At 36.3% G+C, this 7364-nt stretch overlaps 1 pseudogene across 1 annotated transcript; it reads right to left on the bottom strand.

Annotated features, from left to right (window-relative positions):
- Nucleotides 1-3185: 3185 nt before the first annotated feature.
- Nucleotides 3186-4484, bottom strand: LOC148192658 (uncharacterized; annotated as a pseudogene). The gene is made up of 3 exons (XR_015782284.1): nt 3774-4484; nt 3645-3684; nt 3186-3566 (listed from the first exon to the last, which is right to left on the bottom strand). The product of XR_015782284.1 is annotated as an uncharacterized LOC148192658 (transcript).
- Between the last annotated feature and the right edge of the window lie 2880 nt (nt 4485-7364).

Below are 7364 nucleotides of genomic sequence, written 5' to 3'. Positions count from 1 at the left end.
CCAATATGATATTGGTTGTCGTTAAGCTCCTGCACTTATGAACTGATCATTAGGAATGCTAGGAATTGTATGAACTCGTGATTAGGGAGAAGCCTTCTTGAAAGGTACTTTAGAGAGTGGCATTAACAATGATGATTTGAATGTTGAATTCCTAAAATATATGAGAGTGGATAAGATGAAATTGACCCCCAACAACATATTCATACATAAATTTCATTGAAAGTGTTTATCTTTTGCTTTTTGCCATTGATCAAAACTTCATGCATACATATTTAATTTTCGTCTTTTGCATATAAAATCCAAATATTTCGTCTTTAAGTCTTAGCTAATCAAGAAACCACATAACTAAACTAGGCCGTGAGTCCTTTGGGAAGAACGATACTTGGTCTTACCAAGTTTATTACTTGAACGATTCGGTCATACTTGCCGATTGAAAAACAAGTTTGTGACATCATATTTTGGTGTTCATAAATTTGTCCATCAACAACCCACAACTTGTTCTTGATTCTTACAGGTGTGCCAAGTTGGAGTCTTCTTTTCTCCCAGTCACGAGGAATTTCTCCTCCTCTTCCAATATTTTCTTCCTTGAATACCTGAAACAACAAACAATGGTTACCTGCAACCTTGAGATTTTCATCTTTACGGCTAGTCATGGGTGCATCTTGAAATGCAGCTTTATAACTAGCTTCTTCCTCCTATGCTTGCGTCTCATCTTTGAAGACGTCTACCACCACTCTCTCCTCTCTGTCCTGGAGCACTACTATACCTTCATTTACATCAATGATAGCTTTGGCCGTTTTCATAAACGGTCTTCCAAGTATGATAGGTATCTTTTCTGTCTCCATCTTCATCACCACAAAGTCTGCCAAGAACTGAAGTTTGCCAACACAAACTATAATGTCCTTTGCAATCCCACATGGCTCCTTTGAAGATCCATCGGCCATTACTAGATTAACCTTTACAGGTTTCACTTTAACATTGCCGATTTGCTCCAGTAAAGAGTAAGGTACCAAGTTAACACTTGAACCTAAATCAAGGAGAGCTTTCTTCACCTTTTTCTTCCCTATGGTACAAGGGATAGAAAAACTGCCTGGATCTGTTGCTTTAGGAGGGAATGACTCTTTTTTAACAGTTATACACTCCTTTGCTTCATCATCTCTACGTCTTTTCTTTGTAGAGATGTTTTCATCAGATTTTGTGTAAACTATGATTTGCTGTAATATCTGTTCCCAAGGTGCTTCATTATCCACCATTCTGAATAATTCTGTGAAGGCCAGTTGTTTCCCTTGATGGATTGGAAAAGGAAAAGTACTTTTGCTCTCTATTTCTCTTCTCTCTTCTGTATCTAACTCAACTTTCTCATCATCAACACTCTTTACCACCTTGCACTCTTCTCTGGGGTTAACCTCAGTATTAGCCCCAAAATTTCTATTTGGCCTTTCTTCCAATTGCTTGGTAATCTGACCCATTTGAATCTCCAAGTTCTTTATAGCAGCTTCAGTGCTCTTTTGAGAAGATTCAGTTTTCTGTATGAATTGCTGAAGAGTTTCTTCCAACCTTGTTGATCTTTCATTAAGCATAGATAACTGTTGCCAAAAGGTGGGTTGCTGCTGCTGCTTATTATATTGACTAGCTTGCCCACTTTGTCCTTGACCAATGCTTGGGTGTGGTTTCCACCCTTGATTGTAATTCCCTTGACGGTATGGAAATTGATTGGCCATGAAATTAACGTCCTCTACAGCTTCAACTGGAAAGGCACATTGACCATTGATATGGTCACCTCCCACTAGTGGAAAAATCACATTTTATAACGTACAAAAATGAGCTATTATAACGTAGTTACTGGGGATATAGTTCTGGGCGATATAATAGGTCTGCGCATTTTATAACGTAGTAAAAATTTACGTTATAATAGCTTGAAGATATTATAACGTAGTTTCTAAAATCAGTCATAATATGCACAATTTATTATGACAAACTTTTATTAGCGTATTATAATGTAGATGTGTTTGTACGTTATAATATGTGGTTTATTATAACGTAGATATTTTTACCAATTATAATATGTTGATTTTGATAACTAACCTATTATAACGTACATTGTTTAGTACGTTATAATATATGCTTTTTTTAAAAAAAAAAATCATTATTACATTTAACATCCAATCAATTTCCCATCATTTTCCTGAACAAATTTATAATCAATCGAATCAATTTATAATCAATATAAATTCAAATGAGTAAATTCAATTAAACTAACCAAATAAAATTTATTTCAAATATTAAAGTGTTTAATAATATTTAATACATTTCGTATACATAAAACTATATATTACATCCAAATATTATATATCAATATACCTACACTACTAAATTGTAGCCAAGTTTTTACACTCGAAAATCAGTGGATCTCTGCTCTTTGGTTTGAGAATCTGCTCTTTGGTTTGAGAATGACGTTGGTGTAAATGAGCAAGTCTTCAACTATCTGAAACTTCATACAAAAAGAAATAAATGAATATCAAACTAGTTAAAATGAGAAATTCACAAAAATAAGTCATAGTAGCCAAAAAGGAAAATAAGAACTGAAATAGGGAAATGCTGAATTATATATGTTAAATCTTGCAGTAGTAGAAAATATCAAGAAAATATTTAATAGGAATAAAACCATTAGAATCATGAAAAAAACAATCCTTCACCGAAATTGGTACTAAAACTCTATACAAAACTTCAAACCAAAATAAGGAAATATATATATTTGAATTTATTTTCTATCGTTCCTTCTATTTTCGAACGACAGTAGAAATAACTCGAGGGTAACTTTTCAAGCATCTCAAAGCCACAATATTAATAATTTAGTCTTCTGATTTCAAGGAAACACCAGGGGTGGCAGTATTGCACACTTTCACGATCAAGCCATATTTACCTTCAGAATTATCATTTTATAATATAAAATACATAAAGTTCCTAGTGAAATATAAAATTGTGGGCGTAAAAAGTTCATATGAAACTGAAACAAAGAGAGGGAAAGAGGGATTCATACCAATACAAAGGATAAAAAGATAAGGGAAAACAACGTTTCATTATGTAAGCTTTGTCTTGCCCAAGCTCCTGTAACAACAGCAAGATTAAAAGTTACATGAGCATTCCTACCATGTAGCAATGAAACAAATAAAATATGTATATAAAAAAAAAATAAGCAATTATACCACTAATCATGCCGACAGACAACCTGAACAACTGAACTCCATGTAGCATGAAAGTAGAGTTCAAATCAAACAAACGTAAAACAATTACAAATATTATTTGAATATCCTTGTTAAAGGAAAAGAAAAGGAACCTTCTACACAAAAGGTTATATAAACAAGAGTAGCACCAATTGCATTGCATACAACTACCAGTAACCCAAAAGCCAATCGCATGGAAATTGTTTCTACATAAATCAGACAGCTTTTCTGAGCTCTAAATGGCAACATATACCTATCCCCCACCATCACGGCTCATTAGAAATTGAGTGGATCCACCTCCAAAGAATAAGCAAGGCATAGGTACAAGCACATACATCAGAGCTACAGGAGCAATATTCTCACCATTAATTTTTTAAACAAATATACAAGACATTTCCAGTTTAAAAGACTCTAACTAACCTGATAACATGGGCGACCAATTGTTATATATTGCACATGCCTGCCACACCAAATAAAAAGTAAATGGTAATACATTTAACACTTGCTCTCTCAAAAGGTCAGATGACTCATTTCAATCAGAGTTGTTACCCTGCTGCCACCACCGGCCACTGCAACTTCAATCCTTTCCCTTCACCATGTATGTCGTTTACACCTCTATCAATATTCTCAACAGTCTCAACCGCCTTCTCATTCAGCAATAAAATCACCATTTCAACTTCCTTTGCTTCCTCACGCAATTGAAGAATACTTGATTCCAAAGCCGCTACTTTCTCCTCAGATTCTCTAAGTGCCTCCTCCAACTTCAATTTTTGCTTAACCAATTCTTCCAACTTAGATTTTTTTCTCAGCAGTAACCTTCTCCAATTCCACCAACTTCTGTTTGAAACCATTGATCTCCTTCTCCTTTTCATCAACCCTATCTCTCATCTCCTCCTCAAACCTAATCCTCTTGTTCCTTTCCTCAATTTCCTTGGTTTCCAGAACTCCAATCTTTCTCTCCAAATCCCTAACCCTAACCGCACCCTCTGCCTTCACCTTCTTCAAAGCTGTCAGCTCCTTCTCTAGAGACTCAACCAACGACTCCTTCTCCCCTAAATCCTTCCTCAATTCAGAAGCATCCGCCCTCGCCTCCTCCGACGCAGTCATCTCTGATATCAAATCGTGCTGTAGCCTCGCCACGTCCGTCTCTAGGTCCGCTGCCCTCGCCGCGATAACCTGTGCCGCAACAACATCCTTCAAATCAACGTTTAATCGGTGGAAAGGGATTATAATCGGTAGAATGTGATTATAATCGGTGGAAATGTAGAAAATGATGTTTCAATCGGTGGAATCGAAGGTAAAGGCGAAAAAGATGAAGGTATGTGAGAAACCCTAGCAGTAGATGTGGTTGGATGATGAGTGAAGCGAAAATGCATATTTCTGAAGAGAAATGGAGACTTACGGCTTAAGAACTCTCGAGAGAGTGAGAAGCTTCAGCTGCTCGCGAGGGTGAAATGAGTAAATTTGTCGAAATGAGAGTGTTTCTCGCGAGAGAGAAATGTTGAATGAAGATGTGGCTCATTACAATCGAGAAAGGTGACGGTGCCCCTACGAGTTGGGGTTTCAGTCTGAAGAAAGTGTGGCGTTGAGAAAGAAGGAATAAGTCATTAGGTTTTGAAAAGTGAAATGCTTAGAGAAATTGTAACAAAAATCTATATCTACGTTATAATAGGTTTAGAACTTATTTACAAGTTTGCCACCGTATTATATATTATAACTGATATTCATAACTCCGTTATAATACGTTTTGAAATTATTTACAAGTTTGCCACCGCATTACCTATTACAACTGATTTTTATAACTACGTTATAATATCTTAAATTTATTACAATTTTGTCACCCGATCAACCTATTATAACGGATTATTTTCATCCATCATAATAGGTATCGTTATAAAATGTTACTTTTCTACTAGTGTCCGCACAATTCGCACAACTGGGTTTGTACCTGTGCAGTAGTTTTCAACTCTTTGGGTAATTGTGCAAGAGTTTTGGTCAGAGTCTCCAGCTGTTGAGTTAAAATTTTGTTTTGAGCTAGCAAGGCATCATGTGTCTGTAATTGGAGAACCCCTTTTTGTTGCATAGGAGCTCCTCTCTCACTATGCAGCTCATTATCACTAGTAGCCATGTTTTCTATAATCTCTGTTGCTTCCTCTAGAGTTTTCCATTTAATATTGCCTCCTGCTGAGGCGTCCAGCATCATCTTGGTTTGTGAACCAAGCCCTCCAAGGAAAGTTAAGACTACTTCCTGTTCTTCAAAGTCATGCGTGGGTGTTTTTCTTAGCAGACTTTTGTATCTATCCCATGCATGCCCCAGTGATTCTTCCATGCCCTGCTTAAATGAAGATATCTCTTGCTTGCCTTTTGTCACCTTTGATTGTGGAAAGTACTTGTTTAAAAACTTTGTCACCACTGCTTCCCACTCTGTGAAACTTCCTTCTGGGTACGAATTCAACCACAGTTTAGCATTGCCTCCCAATGAGAAAGGAAACAAGCTAAGTTTGATAGCTTCGTCTGGCACCCCATTAATTTTGACTGTATTGCAAATCTCATTGAAGGTAGTGAGGTGCTCATATGGGCTTTCATGAGATAACCCATTAAATTGGTTGCTTTTCACCAGTTGGATCAGTACTGGTTTGACCTCCATGTTAGCTGCATTGACTCTAGGTCTAGCTATACTGTTAAAGTGCTGAGGTCCAGCTATATTGGTGTAGTCAGCAAGAGTTCTTCTGATATTATTGTTTTCCATATTTCCTGTGCTATGAACAGAACCTTGTGGTGATGGTTGTAACAAAGTTTCCGGAGGAGGGAAAAGTTCTCTAGATGTTCGGATTCTTCTCCTCCGTCTACTCTCGTCTAGACCTTCAAGAAGAGGTTTTGTTGTTTTCTTGCTCCTTGTTCGAATTGCCTCCTGCATACACAAGAAAAAAAAACCCTAGAAAAAAATTTGTTAGCACAAAAAGATATAGGAAAAGATATAGATTCAGAAGATAAAAGATTCAGAGGATAAGATCAAATAAAATAAAATAAAATCTAATCTAATAAAAACCGAAAAAATAAAAACAGAAAATAAAAACAGAAATTCAAAATTAAAGTCAAAGATAATCAATAATCGCACAAAAACTTGATGGACAAATTTATGATCACCAAAATATGATGTCACAAACTTGTTTTACAATCGGCAAGTATGACCGAATCGTTCAAGTAATAAACTTGGTAAGACCAAGTATCGTTCTTCCCAAAGGACTCACGGCCGAGTTTAGTTGTGTGGTTTGTTGATTAGCTAAGACTTAAGTATGAAATATTTGGATTTTTATATGCAAAAGACAAAAATAAACATGTATGCATGAGGTTTCGATCAATAACAAAAGCAAAAGATGACACTTTCAATGAAATATATGTATGAATATGTTGTTGGGGGTCAATTTCATCTTATCCACTCTCATATATTTTAGGAATTCAACATTCAAATCATCATTGTTAATGCCACTCTCTAAAGTACCTTTCAAGAAGGCTTCTCCCTAATTACGAGTTCATACAATTCCTAGCATTCCTAATAATTAGTTCATAAGTACAAGAGCTTAACGACAACCAATATAATATTGGGAGAGATTCCCCGGATCTGGACTTCCCCGTACGTGCCCGTATCGACAAAACCAATAATCATGCATCGAATGAGTTAAACAACGCAAGCATTAAGCAAAGAGGAAAAACCCTAACTAATGATGAAAGAAAGCATAGGTCTTAATAAAAGATGTAAAAACAAATTTCATATATGAGAGCTTCAAAAGATTAAATTGATTCCCCAACAAACATACAAAGTTTAGTTCACCATATTCATGGTGAACCTAGATGAATAACAATGAAAGAATGAAAGATAAAACCCTAGAAAGGTGAAGAGGAAGCCTGAGCATCCAAGATCCTCCTTCAAAGGGGTGGAAGAGAGAGTGTTTGCTTCGTTTCTGCCAAAGATACAAACCCTAGGACGTGCAAGTCCTTAAATAGGGCATAAAAATAACATAAAACAAGTCCAAGCCCATAAAAACAAAAGAAAACCGGTCCAAGCCCACTTAGAATGGCGCTCAGCGGTACTTGCACATGATCCATTTTGCCCCCCAGCTGCTGTTTTGCCCCTCAGCG

Source organism: Vigna umbellata, chromosome 9 (assembly GCF_029865625.1).
Source record: "Vigna umbellata cultivar VRB3 chromosome 9, Vumbellata_1.0, whole genome shotgun sequence".
Taxonomy (NCBI): domain Eukaryota; kingdom Viridiplantae; phylum Streptophyta; class Magnoliopsida; order Fabales; family Fabaceae; genus Vigna; species Vigna umbellata.
The sequence above is the reverse complement of the archived record's forward strand: the minus strand, read 5'-3'. Positions and strand labels throughout refer to the sequence as shown.